Raw genomic sequence first — 18,816 nt, forward strand, 5'->3', positions numbered from 1 at the left:
AATCTTAATGGGAAAAATATTAAATATTAGGAAAATTAACCAAAGTACAATTTTGTCCTATGTAAAATTTCTTTTTAAAAGGTAAAAAAGTCGAACGACATTTCGCTAAAGGCCTTCGTGCTTTTAATATAGTATAGATATAGATTATAAATAGATATATAGATAGATAGATATAGATGTATAAATATATAGATAGATACGAATTTTTCGTACTAACATTATAAAGTAGTTTCGTTCTTATACTTATCCACCATTTTCTCACAAAAATCTTGTAGGATAAAAGAACCTCATTACAAAAATTGGCTAATCTGCTCAAGTTAATGTCTCTAATTTGGATATTCCAGGTGGTTTCAGTCTTTCATCAATTAACATATAAATTTTTAAGGTAAAAAGCTATTAAACGTTGAATAACGAAACGGTGAGGGTTAATGATGCATGGAATTATTTGAAAATCGAGATAAAAATTTCTTCCTAAATATTAAAAAGATTTACTTAGTTCAAACAAGGAAAGCTTTTAGTAGTCAATTTTAATTAATTTCAAAGTCCTAAATTTTAGGAAAACATTCCTAAATATTAAAAAATTAATTACATGACTATTTTTATATATTAGAAAATTAAATAAATGACTATTTTGTCCAATATGAACCTGATTTTTTAAGGCTAAAAAAGGCGAACGACATTTCGTTAAGGGCCTTTGTGCTTTTAATATATACTAGTATTAGGGTACGCGCTTTGCGCGTGTACCTATATCAATAAATATATAATTTTTAAAAATTATATATATATTATTCAATAATATGTTTTAGTTATTGAAAAAATATCAAAGAAAGAAAATGTAAGTTTCTAAATATAATGAATGTTAATCTCACTAAGCTAGCTCATTAAACAAAGAAATGCTACGCCACATAAGTTTTTATATATCTTATTATGATTTATGAGATAATATATATCTTATGAAAATTATTGTTATCTTTATTACCAAATACTATAAACAAATAACAAAAAAATACTTTAAAATAATTATTCAAAGATAATAAAATAAATTGAAGAATTTGAATCTTTGGGTCTTTTAGAAATTTGTGAGCGTAGAGATAGAACTATAGCTCCTAGAAACCCATAGATAAATAACAATATAAAGTATGAAATAGCTAATATTGAATTATAAAAAATGATGTAATACGATATGAAAAATATAGGGAGCTACATTTATTAAAATAAATATAAAAAGAAAGAAAAATGATAAGGGTAATTTTTGTGATTTTTTTTTGTCTTGGGTTATATCCTTATTGCTTCAACTTAACATTTTAGCAATTTAACTTTTAATACTATATTATAATAAATTTTTCTCTATTTTCTTATTTCTTTCACGGCAATTGCTCTTATTGTGTAAAATAATTTGTGTACCTTAAGAGTTTTATCAACTTGACAAATAAGTTTACTTACATAATAATTTTAAAACAAAATTGAATTGACTTTTCCGTTGCTTTATTAATTCAAAGACTTAATTATTTGTTGAGATTTTATGCTTTTTTGATAGTATAGAAGATACAAATTATTTTCAAACTATTCTCCTACTTGAGCATAATATTATTCTCTTTATCGATTTTATGTAATATTGAAAACTACATTTAATAATTAGAACAAATATTTAATTAGGTAATGTTAGAATTATAGGTTCCCTAATAAGAGGAATCAATGTAAACATATTTCTATGGAAATCACGTGAGTATACAAGGAAAAGAAATGTAATACTCTTAATTAATTCTCTTAAATAATATCTATTTTAAAGTCCTTAATATTGGAGTTTCTTATTTAATTCAATAAGGAAAAATCTAATAATCAAATTTTAGTTTCTTTTAAAGTCCTAAATATTAAGATAATAATTAAATGACTATTTTGTCTAGTGTGAGCTCTATTTTAAAAGGATAAAAAAGGCAAACGACATTTCGCTAAGGGCCTTCGTGCTTTTAATATAGTATAGATAGATTAAATAAATTCTTTAATTTTAATTTATCTTTTATACAATATCATTTTTCCAAAATAAAATAGATATAGTACTCATGTATTACATTACAATTTTGCAATCAAAAGTTCTAAAAGCAAACTACACTAAACATGCAAATGTAGCCACTTATCTCCAATTCTGAGCTATATATTTGCTCTGAGCTATGCTTTAAATTGACCTTTAATACATTTTTTGCATTGTATTAAAATAAATTACTCAAGTAAATGATAGAAAAATATAGCTTAATACATAATTTGGCCTCCGAACTTGTATCGGAATATTTTTGATACATTCATATTTCACGAAAAATCTCTTACACTCCATTTCTTTTTCCTGAACTGTATTTAATACATGCTATTTATGTTTTTTGGCAAATAATTTCATTTCATTACCAGGGAAAAAATAATAATTTACAAGACAGTTCAAAATCCCCTAAAGCTGAAAATGAACATAAGTTGGAAATATGGGTTAGAGTGTTTGACACTGCTAACTTGGAGGGACAAAATTGAGCCACTATTTTAACAGCCATGGGTCAATTTTGTACAAAAAACTAAACAATTGGTACTTTTTCTCTATTTCCAATAGTTTAGGTGCAATTGTTTAAAAAATGGTATAAAACGGATATTTTGTATAAAACGGATATTTTGATCATTTTCTATTTCTTTTCCCTTTTTTTCTTTTGCCAAAGGCTTGCATTTTTTTTTTTGAGAAGGTAACAACAAAGGCTTGCATTTCTGCTTTTCTCTTCTCCCTATCGCAGTTCGGATCAAGATAATTCATTGTATTTTATAATCTATTATTTCTGCAATTATTTTTTTGTATAAATAATTAAATCAGAGTTTTGCAATTTGTATGCTTCTTTCTTGAATTTTCAGAATGTCGAAGCAAATTTTCAGTCTTTAAACCCTAATCAAAAGTAAGTTTCTGAATTTCTGGATTATTATTTGATCACAGAATCGCCATGAATATGGGAGTCATGATATTCCTAGTTTGGGGGTGCGGTGTTGAGCTAATATGTGACTAAACTGCAGAACTAGGTGGATAGATCCAATTCAAACGTGTTTCAGGGTAGCTAAATGTGCAGTTCATGTTTTCACACACACACACACACACACAGAGACTTTGATAATGTGTTGAGTCAATTGTTTCAGGCCAGCAATGCGATGTTTGAATGTGGATGATTGATCAGACACTGTTTAGTACTTACTAACCAGCTGAAACCATGACCATTATGATTATCTGATCTTTATTCACGTCATTTTCCAATCCTCTACTCTAATTCCAAATCCAAGTATCCGCTTATTTTTCACTAACCCAGGAGTTGCAAAACGAATATCCCGAGTTATCCTCCACAGTTCCAAGAAAATTCCCCGCAAAGAAATCTCGTTGCGGTGTCAAGTCTTCTTAAAAGATATGGTTTTCCAGCTCTAGAACTTCCGAATTTTCTCGAGAAGAATCGTCGTCTACTAAATCAAGAGCCCACCAAAATTGAGAAGTCTCTTAAGATTCTATTATCCTTGAAACCATCTCAAGAATTCCTTGTGTCCATGATAAATAGTTGCCCTAGGGTTCTAGAATATGATTCTATAAGGAAATGGGAAGGAGGCATCCTAGGATTAGAACAGGGATCCAATTTATCCTCCTTGGCTGTGCAGAATATTCTGGAGGTCTTGGTGAAGTTTTAACTAGATTATGATTGTGTTTTGGGGTCTCTGAAATGCCTCAAAGATTTAGGGGTTAGTGATATTTCTGAAAAGAAGGTTTTGGAGACACATCCCACGGTTACTATGATGTCTGCAGACAAGGATCATGACTGTTTTGAATTTGTTGTTGATGCCTTTAGGATTGACAATTTTGGATTTGATCGCATTCTCTGCATCTATCCAGGTGTTTTGGCCTTTGGGATTCAAAATAAATTTAAGCGATTGCTTGATGAATTTAAAGTTCAAGGCTTTAACATGGAGGTGGTCAAGAAACATGTCCTAAGAGATCCCAGAATTCTTGCATTGGAAGTTGGGGAGTTATCGTGGTGTTTGGAACTGCTTAAGAGTTTGGAATGTAAGGAGGATATTAAGGAGGATATTTTTCATGAGAGGGCTTTTAAGACTGGGTACGAGGTGAAACTAAGGGTTGATTGCTTACGCGATCATGGTTTAACCTTAAGGGGTGCTTATTCTGTGTTATGGAGAGAGCCAAGAGTGATACTTTATCGCATAGAGGATGTTGAGAAGAAGATTCAGTTTTTAGTGCACGTGATCAGTGTTGTTAAAGACGCGCTTAAGCCCTGAAGCGAGGCTCAACACATGTTGAGCGCTTCGCCTCGCTTTGTGGGCGCTTTAGTGTCGTATCAAGGCTCTAAGGCATACTTTTCCTTACCAATGAATGTAATCCTGAAAAGGCGACATTAAACTATTGATATTTCACTTTATCGTAATTTTTTTTCAATTTCTTTGCCCATATATTTGTTATTCATGCTTATAATTATTAGATTTGGACTATAAATACATATTTTTACTTTTTCTCCGGTTGCGCCTTTTTTCATTAAAGCCCACGCTTTATTTGCGCTTTACGCTTAAAGTCCCAACCAACCTTAGAACTTTTTTGCGCTTTTCGCCTTTGATAACACTGCACGTGATGAAAGTTGATATTCAGTGTCTTTTTGAAGTTTCAGAGTACCTGGGGGTGAGTTTCGAGAAACATATTCTACTAAGATTCAATGTAATTGACCATTTAAGAGCAATAGGAGGACTTGGTGATGATGCGGGGTTGAGGGAGTTGATTAAACCTAGTAGAATGAAATTTTATAATCTATATTGCAAGCCTTATCCAGAGTGTGAAGCAATATATGGAAGATTTGCAAGAAATGCTGAAGTGAGAAGTCGACATCCAGTGGGAATGTGGAAGCTTTTCAAACCACAAAGTAATCCAAAGTCCAAAGAAGATATTATGAATATTAAGTCATATATGGTTTCACTGGCTTGAGTTCTGGACCTTCCTCTAAATTCTACCCGAAAACACATCTATGTAGCATTCTCTTGGAAGATCCTTTTCTGAGGTATGTTTATCATCCTTATTCATATGCTTTTCCTTAATGCCGTTGTGGTGTGATGTTCTGTTTTGTAGTCTCATTATTTGTATTGGCAGATTAGTTACTAAGAATTCCATGTTGCAGCAATGTGCAATTTTTCTACAATCCCTTTAATAACGAAAGATAATTTTCTTTGTTTTAAAGAAGTAACATTGATAAGGCATCAAGAAGATGCAGATTTATCAAAAGATAATTTTCTTTGTAATTTCTATATATGCTGGGAGGTAAACCAGTAGGATTTTCTTGGCTGGCTATGTTCCTCTTTGGTTTCCTGTATAATACCTCCACTAACATCATCAGATCAACTTGCTCTGGCTCGTTCATATCCTCTATGTTCAGAATTAGAACCGAATACACAGATGATATTCCTTGTTTTCCAAAGTTTTTAGTTCTCCTTTTAGCACTGTTTTGTACGTAACAAACACTTTTTAAACTTTTTGACACCCTTTTTGTGGAATGGAGTTATGAAGCATTTTAACTTATGTGGGGTAAGGTTGGTACATAGTGCAACTTTGTCCTCTATGTGTTTTTTGTCTCATTTTTTTTTCCTGTTGCGCTCATTTATGGGTTTTGTTATATCATGTTTTATAAGCTTCAGAGTCACAAAAATGGTGTATTCTTGCTTACCCTGTTATGTTACATTAAGTTATTAGGAAAAATTTTCTGTATTTTTTCTTGCTCAGGGACTTGGTCTTTGTGACAGTTTTATGATTTTCTTCCTTTTGATTAGGTGATTACTTTTGCATATAGCAGCTTAATTGATTCAAAGGAAATTTGTGTTTTCCAGTGGAATTAGTAATGGATAGGAGGGAAAGTTGGAGTCTTGAAAAGCTCAAACCAGTTTTACTGTAACCTTTTTTTTTTTTGTCAAAAAGCATGAAAAAAATGTGCTTTTTTATTTCCCAGAAATGCATGTGGAAGTTGATTGTTGGGTCATGTCACTGTTGAGGATTTCTAATCTTGTGAAAACACAAGAAAAAGCTTTCCTTTTTGCTCAGTTTTCTTGGTAACCAAACAAGGCAGTACTAATAATCCTCATGTAGTTTTATGTTTCCCAGAATGCAATTATAGAGCATTGCTGTCAAAACATGGAAACTAGTGCAACACTTATAGCATTTTTGGCCAAGCTTCTCCAAACCTAAAACTATTTTTTTTTTTTTTCAAAGTTGAAGTGTTTGACCAAGCTTTTAGAAGAAAAAAATTGTTTTTGAGTAGAAGTAGAAACAGTTTTAAAGAAGCAGAAAAGCGTACCTTCTTCCCTAAAGCACTTTTGAGAAAAATACACTTAGAACCACTTTTTAAAACTTTGGCCAAACACTAATTGCTGCTCAGAAGTGTTTTTCAAATTAATTAACCAAATACAAACCGTTTCTCACCAAAAATACTTCTGAAAAAAAGCAATTTTGAGGAAAAACATTTCTTAAATAAGCTGATTTTAGAAACTTGACCAAACAAGCTATTACACTAAAATTGATCAGTTACCATAAAACACTGCAGGTTGGAAAAAAATAACATAGCGTTGATTGATGGAATAGAATTTTTATACATGAATAATGAAAAGAACTTTTAAACTATTGAATTACTTAAAAATAATCGTAGTAACCAAATGGTAGCTGTGGATTTGTAACTTGAAAAGTAGGATAATACTAAAGTACAAGTTAAGCTATACTAATTATAGTGTCAGTTTGTATAAATTAAATCTTGAACAGATAGTTTGAGGAATGACAATGAAGATTTTGGTGTTTAGTTAATTCTGATGCATGTTTGTTTTTGAATACTAGTAGGCAGGTGAAGTGGGCGCCTGATTACCAAACTTGAACTGTATTTTCGTGCTCTCCAGGTGGGCGCCTGATTGCTGAACTTGAACTGTATTCCCGTGCTCTCCAGGTGGGCGCCTGATTTCAACAAAACTTGAACTGTATTCCCGTTTTTGCCCCAGTTTGGTAGCTGGGCACATACGTGATTGTTTATTGAATATTTTCAAGAATTTGAAAGCTAGATCTCATTATTTAGGAGGGTCCTGACAACTCCTAGTTAAATGACAGTTTTTTTTAAAAGCTGAATTATGTTTTTTAAAGGTATGATTTCCGCTAAATCTGGTTATCTAAGAAGGTCTTAAAATTACATCTCATTATCCAGGAGGGTCTTGAAAGTCAAAAAGCAAGTATTATCCTAAGATGGACAACTTTTACGGTTGAATTATACTGCCCTACAACAGAACTTATGATAAATCTTGTTGTCTAATAGAAATCTTAAAGCCAAGTCCCATTATTCAGGAGGGTCCTGAAAGCTCTTAATTGAATCCTATCTCAAGTATGAAAACTTTGAAGCCAATTTATATTCCTTTGGGGTACATTTATGCTAGATTTTGCTACTCATAATTGTTTTGAATTTTAAACTAGGTTCCATTTTTCAGGAGGGTCCTGAGAATTTACGGTCAAACCATTCTGGTATTTGCTTTTCCTTACGGAGGGTTTCTTCGAAACAAACGAAATTTTCTGCCCCTATTTCAAATCAAGAAAAATCTTGTTAGTTTTAAAAATATGGTGGTTGGTTTGAGGGAGATTGCTCCTTCACTTCCCACGATAACTTTGATTTCCACTCGAAGACCTTACTTGTTTATTGACTAACCACTTTCTTTGTCACCCGTATCACAGAAAATACCTCTTCTCTGTTCAGACCCAATACCTTCTATCTGTTGCATTGCTCATGAACTGACATTTACCAAACCTTTGTGTCTCACATGAATCCCAAAGCACGTCAATTGCCACCCACTCAGTGCGCATGTTGTTCCTTCTTGACTTAAACCACTGGCCTTGGCCTTGAGGTCTATTGCTCCATCACTTGCCATGATAACTTTGATTTTTGCTTGGAAGACCTTGCTTGTCACTGGTTAACCACTTTCTTTTATTGATTTTATCATAGAAAATACCTTTGATCCGTTCCAACCCAACACCCTCTATCTGTTGCATTGTTCATGAATTGACATATACCGATTATTTGTATTTCACATGAATCTCAAAGCACGTTGATTGTTACCAACTCAGTGCGCTTGCTGCTCTTTTCCTGATTTATGCCACTTTGTTATGCTAGCCAGATCCCATTTTGTGCAATTGGAAAGATGGTGACAAATTTTCAAGTCATTTCTCACTTGTTCTGCCCAAACAGACTCAGAAAGAGGAAGTAAACAAGACAAAAAAAAAAACAGAGTAAAGGACAATGGAACGAGACGATTCCTAACAAGAAAACTACAAAGTAGAAACTTATCAGATGTGGATACCAACTCTAATGACCATGACATGCACCTTTGGAGTAAGTGGCCTAATCCGTCAAGCAAGTCTGATGTTCAATTCTTGTTGTGCCTTTTCGCCGTGAAACTGGGCTTTAATGCTCCGATTATCCAATCTGATTCCTGATCCTTATTCGACTTGTAGTGCCCGAGGGGTTTTCACCAAGTCTCTCTCATTTTATTATTTCTCTCGACTCACCGTCGGCTTATGGTGTTGGTGAAGGTTTTCACCAATAAGACTCTCTTATTTTGTTCTTTTTCTTCTTATTTCTTCTGATTCTGCAGATGACAAGGCATTAACCATGGTAAAACATCATATACTCTTGGCATGTCTAAACTCAGTACTCTCAAAGATTATCCGGGAGGTATTTTTTGGACTGTAATGTGGCTTTTGGACAGGGGTAGAAAGAAAAGATATCGAAAAGGCTCTAAATAACTAAGACAACGGGGTTAACTTATTTACAACTTTTGGAATCCATTCTAAACACTTTGCCCCAATTTCTAAAATAAGGGAACTTGATTTTTTTTTTTTTTGAATCTCCCACTCTCGACTTCATAGGATTATGAAATATTTTATTTGGTATGACCGAACCGTGAGGCTGCCTACGTATCTTGTGGTGATAAGAATCAGGTCAAACGTAGTTCACAACGCTACTTTTTGTCACTATTTTCCCTTTCTCTCTTTTTTTCCTTTTTCTTTTCCTTCCTTTTCTCTCTTTTTTTTCTCTTTTTTTTCTCTCTATTTTCTTTTCTTTTTTACAATTTTCCTTTTGAAATGAACTTTCTAAAATAAACCTATGGGGACATGAACTTTTTATTTTTTTTTTTTATGACTCTAACTTGATTCCAAAAGAGGGGAGGTCAAAAAAATTAGTACATGCTCAAAAGGGTATCAAATGGTATAAGTATTTGGGTAGCTGAAAGAGGGCCTCCTCAATCCCTGAAAATACCAAGTACAACACATGCAACTTGAAATGAAAATTGAAAATCATGCACAATATTTTTTTTGCATCTTCGACATTGATATCACTGATATGCCTTCCATTTTTCTTTAGCGCCTTGTCATGTACAAAACCCTCGTTGGGTGATTCCCTCTTCACAATGGATATCCTCCATCAATTCGGAAAGAACTTCCTTGACTTTATCTTGTAACTTGAGATGCACTCGAACTCAAAGATGCTTGCTTCAAATCGTCCGGGATGTACTTTCCTTTAACGAATTCTTGCCATCCTATTAACTTCCAAAATTATCTGCCCCAGTTTCACACGGTTCGGGCTTCAAATGATCTCAAAATGTCCAAATCTATATTTATTTCCCTCAAATGTCCCTATTATCTTCAAAATTATTTCATTGCCCCATGATTAAACTAACTATTGAGACCAGGCCTAGAATTATGCGTGCGTGTCATGTCACTAGAGCCAGTAGAAAAGGAACTAAAAAGGAGAAAAGAACTAAACAAAAAATGACTAGAAATAAAAGAAGACAAGAAATTGCATTAGACAGACGGTGAAATGGTTCGAACAACAAAACAAGCAAACTAAACTGGGGTTACAACCCTGGAACAAACCTAGACAACACCTAACAAGTTACTACGACTAAACAAACCAGGCAAAATAAAAGGATAAAAGAGTTGAGTCACAAGACAATATCCGAATTACAGCCCTGAAATCACCCGGACAATAGAAATGATAACAAAATAAACCGCCAAGACTCCTCCCCAGCTAGCCAAGAGAGGGGCATCTTTCTAATTACCCAGCTCTGCATCTTAGCCACTGAGTTCAACATCAACATTGCTAGAACCTTCACAAGTCTACATCTCATTATCCTTAGCAAATTGCTTTTGGGTCCCTTTGGCCGGCTCGTTCTTATGATCAACTTTCGGAACCAAGAGTGATAGCGCTAAAAGCTTTGCGGCAACTGGCCTTCCGAGGATCTCGGAATAGTTCTCATATTCCTTTTCCACACAAGTCATGTCCTCCATATGCGTCTCAAGCAATGGAATTTGGCTAGTATCTGCTGCATTTGGATTTTGCGCGGTAATGTCACCTGCATCAATAATCTTTTGGACTGCTCCTTTCAGATGCCAACACTTTTCTATGTCATGCCCCGGGGCATCTGAGCAATATGCGCACCTTTGAGAAAAATCAAACTTCTTTGGAAGAGGGTTTGACATTTTTATCTGAATCGGCTTCAACATGTCCAATTGCCTCAGCCTCTGGAATAGACTGGCATACGATTCTCCAATAGGGTGAAAGCCTTTTCTTTTTTCAGTAGTCTTTTCATTTTATACTCTGGCCTCGGGTGGAACCTTTTGCGGGCAGGTGGTTGATATGCCTTAGGGGGTGAGTAAGACATTTGTGGAAGTGGTGTGGGCCTCGGGGATATGGAGCATATGGTGGTGCATTGTGAACGGGGTATCGGGGAAGTGATGTACGATTTTGGGGGTTCTGTGGAGAGAAGTAGCAGTGGGGAGGATTGAAAGGATATCCACGGAGTCGACATTGAGGCTGAAAGCGTTTAGCAAGAATGACCACTGGACCCTGTCGTCGGTGGGGCTCAACAACATCTTTTCTATCAATGGGAGGACTATCCCGAGCGACTTGTTCGTTCCATATGAGCCAGAAATTTCTAAAACTTTCCTTGAGTTTCTTTTCCATCTGAGATAGGGAGGAGCGATCTGGGATAATGTCTATATTGTACTGAAAGCGTCGCACAAAATCTTGAGCCACGTCGCCCAATGTATGCCACTTACCGACATCTTGACGATTATGCCATTCCAAAGCTGTCCCAGTCAAGCTCTCACTGAAATATTCCACCAACAAATCATCTTTCTCGCCAACACTTCTCATTTCACTACAATAATCCCTCAAATGGGCTACCGGATCTCCACACCCATCATACAAGTTAAACTTTGACACTTTAAACCCTGCAGGCAGGCGAACGTCAGGGAACATACACAACTCTTTGTAAGACATGTTAACCTGGTCTCCCATCCCTTGCATGTTCTTTAAGGACTGTTCTATGCTTTTTAACTTCCTGAATATCTTGTCTCGCCCTTCTTTTCCCGTGACTTTTTCATGTTCAGCATGAAGCTCATCCCGAGGGCTCTTCTTGTATGAGTCAGGAACCTTGTGGGCAACCTCTGCGGGATAGTATTGGGAATCATGAGCTTTGAGTGGATATTCATTGTTGGGAATAGTGGATATGACAGGATGACAATTTTGGGGAGAGGTAATTGGAGGATGAGTGATGGAGCTACTAGGACGGTTGGGAAAGCTGTGATAAACGGGTGGATCTGGAGAGTATGGGGGATCATCCGGCACTATGACTGAAGTTTGGGTAAGGGTAGCATCTAAGAAGCTAAGTGGTGGCGGGGGTGGTGCCTTCCCAGTCATCCAGGCCTGATACATGTCCGTCATGTGTTGTTTTAACATCCTTACCTCATCAGCCAAACCAGTGTCCTGTTCAACTAACTGCTTTCGGGCACCGGTATCAACCAACCCAATTTTGTTGTTGTCCGCCATTGCCTTTTGACTTTATGTTGTGGAGAGGAGTTAATACTTCGAAAACCACAAACCAACCACCTTTCTGCTATGAAGATATCAAAAGGAACAAAATGGGGGCATCTCGTTAGCTTTAGGGCATTCAACAACAAAAATATCACATTGCGTGCAATGCACCTAGCAACAATTAGGTTTTAGAATGACTTCGAGGGTCATAAGGTCACTTGGCATCATCCCAATTTGTCCATTTGAATCTTCTCTTCTCTTTTCTTTCCTCACACTTCTTAGCTCGCTCAATTTCTTTCCCCTTTTTTCTTTCTGATTATCGCTCTTTTTCTTCCTTCTCATTTCTCACATCCCATAATTTCACCATCTTTTTCTTCTTTTTTTTCCTTTCCTTTTCTTTTCTTTTGGTAATAATAAAAAAATGATTTGATCGAACCCTATGTAGGTTGTCTACGTATCATGACACCGCATGAATCAGATCTTGCATAGTTCTGGAAAATCAGGAATAAAGGAAACAAACTAACATTCTCCCTTTTTTTTTTTACCTTAATGACTAATCCGATGAGAAAAGAGAAATAAAAGAAGCAAAACCTTTTGTTGAATTTTCTAGACTTAATGTTCTATAACCTATTCTAAACTCAAGCTTAACGGATTTTTTTCCTTTTTCTTTTCTTTTTGGAAACAATCTATTAAGGAAAAATCCTAGAAGAGAAAGATATTTTTTGACTCTTTTTTTTTTGAATTTTCATTTGATATCCCTGAAGAAAAACTTCGTAACGAGAAATGAAAAAGATAAAATTGTTTTTGGATTTCAATTTTTAATTACCTAAAGGAGAAATTTTAAAAATAAACAGAAGATAAGGTATCTTATTTTTTTCTATGTACAATGTCCTAAATCTAGTAAAAATAAAAGAATTTTTTTTCTATTCATTTTTCATCAATTTCGCAAAGAAAAAAACCCCAAAAGATATTTTTTTTCGGATTTTTGGAATCAATATCTTAGAGAAAACCTTTAAAGAGGTACTAAAAAACAAAAAATCTCTTTTTTTAGTCCTAATATACTAAAGAAAATATAAAAATAAATTTTTATTTTAAGTTCTAGATATTAATTGCCTAAAGAAAGAACCACATCAAACGATTTTTTTTCTATTTCTAGGAGTAGAATTCCTAAAGAAAATTCTAACAAAAATATAAAAATGCAAAATATCCTTTTTTTTGGATTTTTGATTTATAACACATCTTTTTTCAATACAAAATAGGAAATACAAAAACGAAAGACCCAACATTACTGTACAAAATTAAAAGGTAAAAGACGACATAAAAAAAATAACAGACTCAAAACATAATAACTAAAAAAAATCTCCTTAAGCAAACTCCTGATTGGATGGTCCTAAGGCGTCTGTCATGCCCAAACTCCGGTAAGTAGATTCACACATGTATGAGAAAACTGAAACCAACACTATGTGAGACAATTACATTCCTTACTAGACACATGCGAGACATGATTGAAGCTATTTCTGCAAAATTAACCTATGCGGCTAAAGTGGATAAAATGCAAGATTGGCTAAGACCCGCGAAGCCAAGAACCTAAGACTTACTAGGAAGGCCGGACCTTATGTGGGTTGCCTACGTATCATGCCCCGAAAGACGAGAATTAGGTATGCGTAGTTCGGGCAAATTAAAAATAACTAATTTAGAAAAAATATTTTTTCTTTTAAAAAAAAATGATGAAACATGTAAAATATTTTTGGATTTCTTTTTCCTCTTTTTTTATTTTTATTTTTGATTTTCGAAAAATGATAAAAAGTGCAAAATCTTTTGAATTTTCATGTTTTTTTTTTACTTTTCTTTTAAAAAATGTGAAAGAAAGCATAGCTGGGCCCTACTTGCCTTATTTTCATACTTCACTTTTTTTTTCATTAGCCCTCAACTATCATTGGTCCGCCAAATGACCCTTTTACCCTTGAATAAATATAACATGTAGCACATAGGATACATCAGGATAGTCTTTTATTTTTGGGTACACTTGTCCTAGACGGACCCAACCCCTGTGTTGAGTCTCCAAAGTCAAATGCACATGATGCAAACAAACGTTCCTACTAGGGATCCAGTATGAGGCTGAGTTATTCTAATTATAAAACCTGGGTATACTGTTCTAGACTTGTGCACCCGAGCAGACCACTCGAGCCGAGGGGAGGTTGCGTACCGGTAACTAAAAGATCATCCGGCTTTGCAACTTGTCCGAACCTCGTTCTATTTGGGATATGACACTAACAGAAAGAAGTCACGACCAGCGTGCACTCCTCGGGAGAGAGAAGAGAGGGGTTTCGTAGCAGTTTATATACAGTTCAGATAATATCAAAGCGGTAAAAGCAACATTTAGCACATTAGGCCCAAACATGTAATAAAATCAGATAATAAATAATGCCAAACATAACAATTCATCTAAGCTCGAATTCTGAACCCTGAACTAGAGATTCTGGGTTCGATCCCCACCAGAGTCGCCAGAGTTGTCACACCTCCTTTTTTCTACCACCTCCGGAAGGGAGTATAAGAGAGTTTTTTTCCAACTTAAAGTGACAATCGAAACGGGATTATTTCATTACAAATTCAGAGTTGCCACTTGGGATAATTTATGGTGTCTCAAGTCATCGGTTTTAAATCCTGAATCGAGGAAAGATTGACTCTGTTATTCAGTCCGCGAACACAAAAATTCGGGTAAGGAATTCTGTTAACCGGGGAGAAGATGTTAGGCATTCCCGGATTCCGTGGTTCTAGCACGGTCGCTCAACTATTATTTTTGGCTCAATTATCTGATTTTAAAATACTTTTAAACCTATGTGCATTCTTAACTTTAAAACCGCTTTAATTAATTGTTATTTTTTTAGGAGAAAGATTAAACGTCATCTAAAACACGTCTTGAATCACGTCATATAAATGCACCCGCGGTCCACGACACATTTTATCTAACGTTGTTGAGATTTGAATTTGGGTCACATAAATGCACACCCAAGTTTAGGAAAGTGATTTTTTAAATTACGCGCCTAAAGCAAGCTACGAAATTTGTATTATTTTTCTAAACTACTTTGAGATTATTGTGCAAAGTTAAAGAAATTATGGATAAAAAATATTAAGGAGGAAATGACGTAATCTAGTCATTAGGCTATTTAGATCAATTGCATCTTAAAGTTGTCATGCCGCATTGATTATCAAAATCATCTCAAAACCAAAAGCTTCTAACAATTCCATATTACTATCGTGACCCACTTGTTATGAATCACTTTAATGTAAACCCAAAATTATAAGTGCTAATTAAACCCAACTGCCCGTTCAATTCACCATCAAAACTTACGTATTCACTTAAATAAGAAATGACAACAAATTAATCTATAGGACACAAAGAAACAGACTACTCAATAACGCACAAACCAAGGTATTTACTACTCACAAATGAAAAATATGGCATAACATTAAATAAGTACTAAATCAATACACAAAAATGAAACGAATAGTTTACCATCAAAATTTATGAATTACCCATTTAATATGCCAATTCAAGATGACAACTGTATACATATATGCAAAGGCAATGGAATTAAAACTATATCAAAGTTTTTTTTAAAAAAAACGCATGAAGTCAAAGAGAGTACCAAGAACTTTGCATTAATTAAAAATGGGATAAGAACTGAACCTCCGCGAGCACTGATGCTCAGTATATACAAAGCTTCCTATGGACTAAGAGCTTCATGCGTAACCTTGACTAGAGATCTCACCAACATCTTGAACGGAACCAGCAACCAACGCTCGGGGCTTTAACTAAACTCAATCTCAAAATGCTGTTATTTTGTGAGGAAAGAGGGCTATTTTCGAGTTGTTGTTCAGCTGAATTTGGAGCTTCTTTGGACTGGTTTTACTGGTTATTCTATGGATGTAGGAGATGGGCTGGTTGTTGTGATGTTCAGGGGTGTGGTTAAGAAGAAGGAGCTTCAGGGGAGGAGGGGGTCGTCTCGTTATTGTCTATGGTCATGGTCGATGAAGAGAGCAGGGGTCGTTTGGAGAAGACGACGCGGGGGGGGGGGGGGGGGTGTGCTCTCTTTGGTTGCGGCGCTGGTTTTTCAGACGCCTTTTTCAGTGTATATGTCTAGCGTGCCTTCTTCAGCTTTTTGCTTTAGGAGTAGGTCCCTATATTTGTAGTCTAGGTTTAGGTTATTTATTTTTCTCTTAGGTCCTTAGGGTCCTTTTTATTTATCTTTTGTTCCCAAGATGAGTCTAGAAAGGTCCCTAGGATTAACTTGATGGGTATTGGGTATTGGAATTAATGGGCGAGAAATTTGGGCATTTATGACTAGCTATGCTTAAAATTAGCTTAATTAACTAAAAATATTATCCAAAATATTAATTAGCCCTACTTAAGTAAAAATAATTATTAAAATAAGACTGCCCGTTAAAACAAAACTATTTTTGAGTATTTTCAAGATTAAAAATGACTACAAAACATTAATGAAACTATTTTTGTAATTTTCGTTTTCTTGTAATAAAATAAAGTAAAAGAGTAATATTAGTTGAAATAGCTATATTAGGCCTAAATTAAATATTTACGTGCTAAAATATGAAAAATCTTAGGGAGGGTCAAAAATCACATGTCTACATATGTGTGGCATTGATCTTGCTAAAGTTGCACTCAGAAAACTGGAGCTCAATGCCATTAAATATCCTGTTAGCCTTTACAAAGGTTCATCCAAAAAGCTTACTCTTTCTACCAGCATCAACATCAACAATGGCAGTGAATGGTGGGACTGATGATGTTGCCTAACCTTCTTTGATTTCTTTTGCCTTTTTTTAGGGTCTTAACAACCTCTCTATTTTATAAGATAGGGGTAAGATTTGTATATACACTATCCTCCCCAGACTCCATTTATGGGATTATACTGGGTTCGTTGTTGTTGTTTCTTAAACTTGCTATGTCACCTACTAGGTTTTTGTGCTAAAGTGGTATAGTGTTGATTTGAAGTGCCAAGTCAACCAATTTCTGCCTTTCTGGATTATTTAGCTTTTGCCTTGTGCATGTTCCTTTTGCCTCCTGGTTAATACTATTTTCGTCACACAAATGTGTTCGAGATTTGAATTGGGAGTCTTGGAGCAAATGGTAAAGTTATTTATATGTGACTTATATATCAGATGTTCGAGTTGTGGAAGCAGTAGGCTTGACTGTCTAAGTCACATCCCTAGGATTACGACCCTTCTTCAGACTCTACTTGGACGTGAGATGCGTTTTGCATCGGACTGCCAAAATATATTGAGATTTGTGTAGTATAATAATAGTAGTACTAACATAGTTGGTGTTGGAAAATATTGGTGTGCACTTGCCATTGTCTTGCATGAGCACCATTTGGGGTGGTGTGCCTTGAATATGTGTCGAGGGTGTTTATTGTTTCCTTGTTTATTTGACGTAGATGAATTTTTTCATTATCAGATCATTCTAAAGATAGCTATAATAAATTTATAAAAAGTGAAATTAAGAACTTGAAAAATAAGGAAATTAAAGTTATTTGCGAGAACAGATTAAAATATGTCAATTGTGTAAAATTTCTTTAGAAGTTCGTGTATATAAGTTACATTATTTTTCGTTTTTGTTTTGTTTATGACCAAAGAGAGAATGGGTGACTTGTTTCTATCCGAAGCACACGGTGTGTTGCAAACCAATCTGCCTGATTGCACGAGTTGATTTGGTCAGATACTGTGACGATTTTTTCATTTTTCGTGTGCTAATGTTTATGCCATTTTTATCAATTTGGGTGGCGGGCTTCGAATCACATAATTTTTTAGGCCCATCAGAAACGACCTAATAAATAATAGTCATGGTTTCTCCGTGATGATTCCTCGTTTTTGGCATTTTTGGGCCATAAAACAGGAATTTATGACGATTATCAAATTTTCTTGTGCTACACCATCTTCATGAATTCGGACGACAAGCTCTAAATCGCTAAAAATTATGCGGGCCCATAAAAAATGACCTAATGAATAATAGTCATTCTTCACCATGACTATTCCTTGTTTCTTGGTATTTTAGAGCCATGAAATAGGAATTAAGGACGATTTCTGATTTTCATGTGTTAATGTCCATCCCATCTTTATGAATTCAGATGATTGGCCCCGAATTACCTAAATTTTTTTGAGCTTATCAGAAACAACTAAATAAATAATGGTCATTGTTTCACCATGATCGGTCTTCATTTTTTTGGCATATGTCATTAAACAAGAAATGTCACTAAATACGATGACTAGCTTCGAAAAGCCTAAAACTTTGTAAAAAAAATGACCATTTACATGAATTCGGCGACTGACCCTGAATCTCTTAAAATTGTACGTTTCTATAAAAAAAAATAACCTGGTGAACAATAGTCATCGCTTCGCCATGGTTGTTCCTTGCTTTTTGGCCCTTTAGGCCCATAAAATAGTAATTCAGGACGATTCCCAGATTTTCGTGTAGTCCACTCCATCTGAATGATTCAGGCGACCAACCAGAATCTCCTAAAATGTTGCACCCATAAAAAATGACCTAATGAACAATAGTTATCGTTTCACCATGACTATTCCTCGTTTTCTGGCGTTTTAGGGTTATAAAACAGGAATTCAGGCCGATTCCTATATTTTCTTGTGCTATAGTCCACCAACTGCATGAATTCAGGGGACTGACCCCAAATCTCCTAAAATTTTGCGGGCCCATCAAAATCGACATAATGAACAATAGTCATTGCTTCGCCATGATCGTTCCTCATTTTTAGCGTTTTCGGGCTATAAAATAGAAATTCAGGATGATTCCCAAATTTTTATTGCTATACTCCACACCATCCGCATGAATTCGAGCAATCGGCCCCGAATCTCCTTTTAAACCCATAGTAAATGACATAATGAACAATAGTCA

The 18,816-nt window shown here is 34.9% G+C and overlaps 1 pseudogene; it reads left to right on the plus strand.

Annotated features, from left to right (window-relative positions):
- The first annotated feature begins 2,700 nt into the window (after positions 1 to 2,700).
- Positions 2,701 to 7,015, plus strand: LOC107804855 (transcription termination factor MTERF15, mitochondrial-like; annotated as a pseudogene).
- The last annotated feature ends 11,801 nt before the right edge of the window (positions 7,016 to 18,816 follow it).

The sequence above is a fragment of the Nicotiana tabacum genome, chromosome 7 (genome assembly GCF_000715075.1).
Source record: "Nicotiana tabacum cultivar K326 chromosome 7, ASM71507v2, whole genome shotgun sequence".
Taxonomy (NCBI): domain Eukaryota; kingdom Viridiplantae; phylum Streptophyta; class Magnoliopsida; order Solanales; family Solanaceae; genus Nicotiana; species Nicotiana tabacum.